At 43.7% G+C, this 5,823-nt stretch overlaps 1 protein-coding gene across 1 annotated transcript in view; it reads left to right on the top strand.

Moving 5' to 3' along the window:
• Nucleotides 1–4,232, top strand: part of SKAP2 (src kinase associated phosphoprotein 2) — a 194,147-nt gene extending 189,915 nt beyond the window's left edge. Inside the window, exon 15 of the transcript XR_006211749.1 lies at nucleotides 4,080–4,232. The gene's annotated coding sequence lies outside the window, so the exon portion shown is untranslated. The remainder of the gene's footprint in view (nucleotides 1–4,079) is intronic.
• The last annotated feature ends 1,591 nt before the right edge of the window (nucleotides 4,233–5,823 follow it).

Here is a 5,823-nt window from a genome sequence, read left to right as displayed (position 1 = left end):
AGAGGCTTAACTGACTGAATCACCCAGGCGCCCCAGTATCTCTAACATTTGATAGTGTTGTACGTTTCTTATGTTGAAACATTGTTGAAACTTCTACCCATACCTCGGCTATTGGATCAAATTAAAAACAGTATATGGCCTTCTGATAGTATATGAAACGATTGGTTGCAAAGAAAAATTTTGTTGTGCGATGCAGGGTCATTTTGGTACTCTCCGGCAGATTCCAAAAAGATGGAATTGAATAGAAAAATCAAACCAGACATCCTTATCTCCTTGCCTTGCTAACTGGTTTCTGTGGCTTTCACCGCCTGGAAGCTTATCACCAGCACATAGCGTAGCAGTTGGGGCTGTCGTTGTTGATGAAGAGAAGTTTATTTTTGGTGCTGGCATCATGGATAAAACAGCCCAGGAAAAGTGAATATCCGAATATATTCTCTCCATCTGACATTGTATCACTTGCCTCGGGCCTCTCCACAGTGTGGTTTCTTTCTATGTGGAGAGAAGCAATTAAAAAAAAATCACCTGCTAAAACGGAGCTTGGATGTTGCTTTCCCATTTTCTGTAAGCAGGTTGGCTATTTTGCCCTTGAGCCTTAAGAAGCGTTGCTGATTGGCTGTTTGTTATTTTTTAATAATATATGGCATGTATCCAAGTAAGCATTCCGATGACCTCGACAATAAAATGTGATTCTTGGCTGCAAGGTCTATGGGGGGATGGCAGGCTGCCAGCCACTCATACATCATTTACAGGTGGCTGTTTCTGACAGGCCGGTGTTAGTTATTGTAAATGAGTGACAGTCCCTATAAGTCACCTGTAAGCCTTACTCCACTGGCCTCGGGCTTCCCGGATGCCCCGGCCCCTTCAGCACACGTGCTCCTCCCTGTCGAAGACCCTCATTCACAGACCCTCCCGTGCACGCTGCTGTCTGCCTGGGCTCATCAGTACGTGGCACTACCTTGTATGTGATTGACGATAATTAGGTTTCAACTGCCTTCTGATGCAGAAATACTATTAGAGCACGGCCAATTCTGGTCCTGTAATCTTGCCTCTGAAAGGGTATTGATTCACTCTTTCACATTTTTAAAAGGTCATGGCAATAATTCCATCTGAACTGTGCTAAGTGAAAATAGTTTGTAGAAATAATATGGTTGCTTCTTCGTTCCATGGTAATTGAAAGCCGCAATGGCTTGTTTCTTTTAGTATATTTTAATTACATGTGTCTCTTCGTCCCATCTTCCCCTGATGGAGTGTTTGTGAAGTTATAAAACAGTCGGCCCGCTGTGTGAAATGTCTTCTGACTTTTGGGCAAAGAGGACTTTTTTGTTTTCCTACTGTGTGAAGTGAGGCCTAACCGAATACTTGGGTCATGTTGCCTTGTTAACGTAAGGCTTAAAAAGGGAAGACGTGATCCTTTTCCCTGGCACTATCACCTGCCTGCCTGTTTCAATGAGATTAGAGCACACTGGCCTTGGTAAACAGGATACCAAATTTGCGTGCTTTCCACAAATTTTCATCGTAGCTACGCGGTCCTTTCTGGGTCGACTGAAAACTAGTATTCTCGGTAGTTATCAGCCCATAATCAAATGAATTCGTTGTGAGCGTGCAGAGCTCCAGTAGGGTAACCACCCCGGGCAGGTGACAAGAAACTACGAATGCCGTAGCGTAAATTACTGGGAAACTCAGACTGCAGGTAGAGACTTTTTTCCTACGTCTCCAGCTTTGCTGAGGCGAAAGAATTTTAAAGTGCTTGAATCGCGTGTTTCGTGAAAGGGGCCGATCAGACTTTATGCTCTGAGCCACTCTGTATATGTCTCCCAGTTAGGGGGTGAGGAGTGGGGGGGAAGCCTCAGCTGTTTCTAATCTCAAAAATGAGCCCGTCATTGTACTTGCAAACTAAGGGGCATATTCTCACCCAGAGCATGGGGATTTACGCACATAATTACCATTAATGCTAATGGCATTTATGTCTGTACAGCCCTGCACATCAAGATGAGAATATATTTCCATGTCTTCACGCTGTGAAAGTCCATTTAATATCATTCATTTTACAACTTATTTTTTAAGATGATGTCCATATTCTGTCATGGCGTACATATGCCTAGTTAAAAGTAAATGTGGGAAATATTGGGAAGAGATGTGATAGCTAAACTTGTTCGTGTGGATGAAATATGGCTGAACTCAAATCCATTCATACTCTTTAAACACAACGCTCTATTCGGCTTTGAAACTGCTGGCACGCTTTTCATGGTGTTATAAATTTGTCAGCCTAATGGGACGTTTTGTAGATGTTTTCCTTTTTAAGTGCTTTAACAGGAGTAGGTATTCCATTGATCCAAAAATTCAGCTCAGCGTTTCATTTCTTCGAGATGGGAATCATACACTGGATGTCTATCAGAGATTAAGTGGTGGATAGTGCCCTCCATCTCGTCAAGGAAAGGCAATTCACTCCCTGCCGAAGTCTCCTCTCTTCTGGCCTCCGGGAACATCTCAAGAGGGGGGCCTGGTCTGCGGCCGGAGATGTCAGTGGTCATCAGAATTTGAGGTTGTTCCACATCTACATCGATTGTATGATTCTCTTTATACATCAGGCCCAATAGCCTATTGAAAGGCGTCTTCACGTCTATGCTGGCCAAGCAAATTCAGATCCAGGTCTTGATTGATCTGTCCTGGGACTTTGACCATTAAACAAAAATGATGGATCTACCTCACCTGTCCGATCTCTGAAACCTTTCTCTTTGAGCCAGCCCAAAGCAAAAGGGTTCCGTGTTTAAAACGGAGACATAAGAATCCGACAGGCATGCTGAAATCCTTCCTGAGAGATCTCTGTGGATCTCCTTCAAAGGTATACGGCCTCCTCTGGGGGAAAGAGAAGAGCTTCGTAGCAGATCTCAGAAGGCTGTGCAAAGGAGCGAGGTCACTTCTGAACGGGCTCAAGATGGCCAACTGTGCCCAGCTGGGTGGCCTCAGGCACAGCACTGGACCGGAGTCTGTTTCCTCGTGGATAAGATTGAGCAGGATGAATACTGAGTGTTTTTACTGCCTTGAAATTTTATAACCAGTGCCATGCCATATTTGGCTTTTATAAACATTAGGATTATGGTGAATTACAATGAATAACCGAAAGGAAACACTGGTGTCCAAGGGGTTAGGCGTGCGAGGAGGTGAGATTCCAGAGTATTATTAGATGTCTGGACACAAAATGCTAGTAGAACAGCTACGATGCAGGCCCAGAGCCTATGCCCGAGTCCAGACCCCATCCTGATATGTGATTGCTTTGCGTGCGACTTGCCGACTTGACTCTTACCAGCCTAGTAAGTTCCCCAAGCTGTGCTGTCAATCACTGTGACGTCCAACCTCCAGGCGCGGAATGCACTGGGCACCTGGTGAGGAAACGGTTCCTCACCTCATCTTGCCTAGCATGACCAAACCGGCAGGCTTTCCCGTACCAGTCACCAACATCCCCTGGGCATTTTCCTCTTAAGGTCACCGCTTCCTCAGTCACACTGATCACAGAACTCTTGTGATCCAAAAATTCAGCTCAGCGTTTCATTTCTTCGAGCCGGGAATCGTACACTGAATGTCTTACCAGAGATTAAGTGGTGGAAGGTGCCCTTCATCTCTTCAAGGAAAGGCGGTGCACTCCCTGCCAAAGTCTACTCTCTTCTGGCCTCTGGGAACATCTCAGGGGCAGGGCGTGGCCCTCCAAATTCCCTGGATTCTCGTAGTGTTTCGGTTTTCTTCTCAGTGCCCTAGAGCCCTGCTTTGTACATCCATGGCCCCTTCCACTCCACACCATTGCAGGTATTTCTGAAAAATTACATGATGCGGCTTTATTACATTATTCTCACGTTTAGAAATAGGGCTTCTTTGGCATTACTTCAACACCTATTGGGCCCCTACTATGTCTCAGCCTTGGGCGAGAGCCTGGGGACAGAACTGAACGAAACACCGTCCATGACTTCTAGGGCTTGATGAGTTAACATTTGTATAGCATTTGACAATTTCAAAAGACTTTCACATACATTTTCTTGTGTGCTGTGCACAATGCGGAGCCGATGGTACTCTTATTTCCATTTCAGAGGAAAATGGAGACAGAAAGACTGGATAAGCTGTTCAAGATCCCCTGGTTTAGAAGTATGAGTGTTGCCTCAAACCCAAGTCTTCCGGCCCCACACTCCTTGGTCTTACCTCTCTACCACGCGCCTACTCAGAACGACAACTCAAAACAGAGGTATGCCTGGTAAGCCCTTCTTGGGGTATTCCGTTTTTCTGAGAAGCATCAGCCACTGTGAGCCAAAGACTAGAACAAGGGCCATAGTGCTCCAGAGAGGCTGGCAAGCGGTTTGAGCCAAATCCAAGCCTTGCCTGTTCGAGTCGTGCCTCCTTCAGGTGCTGAGGCAAGGACAGCCCATCCACTCTCGAAGTTTCCAGAATCACAGCTGGGTACTTTTTTGAACTCACACCATTGAAAACTATCAAGGTCAGAACATGATTGAAGAACCTTCTCCCTCTCTCTTAAGTTGCTGCGTTTATATGATATTGTTTTCCACTAAAGAAGGTTCTCTTAAAAATGAGGTTGAGATCCCTAAAGAAATTGCTTCAATCAGCAGCAGGGCTTAATGACTGTTAATGGGAAGTGGAGATAGGATAGTAAGTGTTACTTTGATTAATAAGAGAACTGCAGAGAATTTAAATTGTGCCACTGATGGATTATTTTCTTCAAGCTTGATAAGCACTTCTCATTTGTTCTTAAATTTGGTCAATACTGTTAAAGGCAGCAAAATGAAGTATAATTAATTCTATTACGGCTGCTCAGACTAAGTGTTACTAAGAAACAGATTATGATGCAGGCGACAGCAGAACTCACTGTGTTGACAGTCCGATGCTTTGAATACCTGTCGTTGCTTGCTGGCCTAAAAGAATGAAGAAAATATTTCTGTATCGTGATTGCGAGATACCTAAAACTGTTTTTATCACCTGCACGTGTTCCGCTGACCTAAATCAGGGAGTTATCAATGCAACGACCAGCTGCCACTAAAATGATCCCGCCTTGGAAATATAGAGAGTAAATAAAAGATTGGGATCATATATCAGTTAAAACATTAGGAGCTGGATGCTCATTTTGAATTAATCACTAAGAAAATGAGATATTGATTTGATGTTGAGAGAAAGCTTTACATATTTCCTTTTCTTTCAAAGCTTCTGCCCCATATGATGAGCCACGCTTTTCTTTACCTTTGCTATTAATTTTACTTAGAAGAGTGGATAAACAGATGACATTCAGAGAAAAGATATCTTATTTTAGTAGGCAATTTTATTTACTCTGAGTACTAATGCCTACCATGGCACGAAATTAGACCCACGACTTCCCTTTTTTTCTGAAAACAGCAGGATTACACCAGCGTTTCCTGAATAGCTTTTTCCCTCCCTCCACCCTTTTTGAAAATCTATCACTATCTATTTATTTAAAGGACACAAATGACTTTATAAGTCATGCTCAATGTCGTGCCTGAATGTGGATTGATACATACGCGGTCTTACCTCCTGATTTTCAGCTTCTCATTCAGTGATTCTCATCCCTACAGCTCATTCTCCAGGGTATCTCTGGTTAATTCCAGGAGTGCTTCCAAGCCTTAAAATGAAAATAAATTAATTCTACTTCATATTTTTTTTTTAAAGGAAATAAGCAATGTGTCAGTCCTGTTTCACAGAAGCCACCAAATAACAGCAGGCTTTTACAACTCCAGAAAGGCTGGGAATCAGACTCCCGCTGCACATGTGTCCTTCTGTTCGCTATTTCTATTTCCAAGTCTTGCGCTTCTT

This window comes from Panthera tigris, chromosome A2, assembly GCF_018350195.1.
Source record: "Panthera tigris isolate Pti1 chromosome A2, P.tigris_Pti1_mat1.1, whole genome shotgun sequence".
Lineage (NCBI taxonomy): Eukaryota > Metazoa > Chordata > Mammalia > Carnivora > Felidae > Panthera > Panthera tigris.
This window is presented reverse-complemented; position numbering and strand designations above follow the sequence as displayed.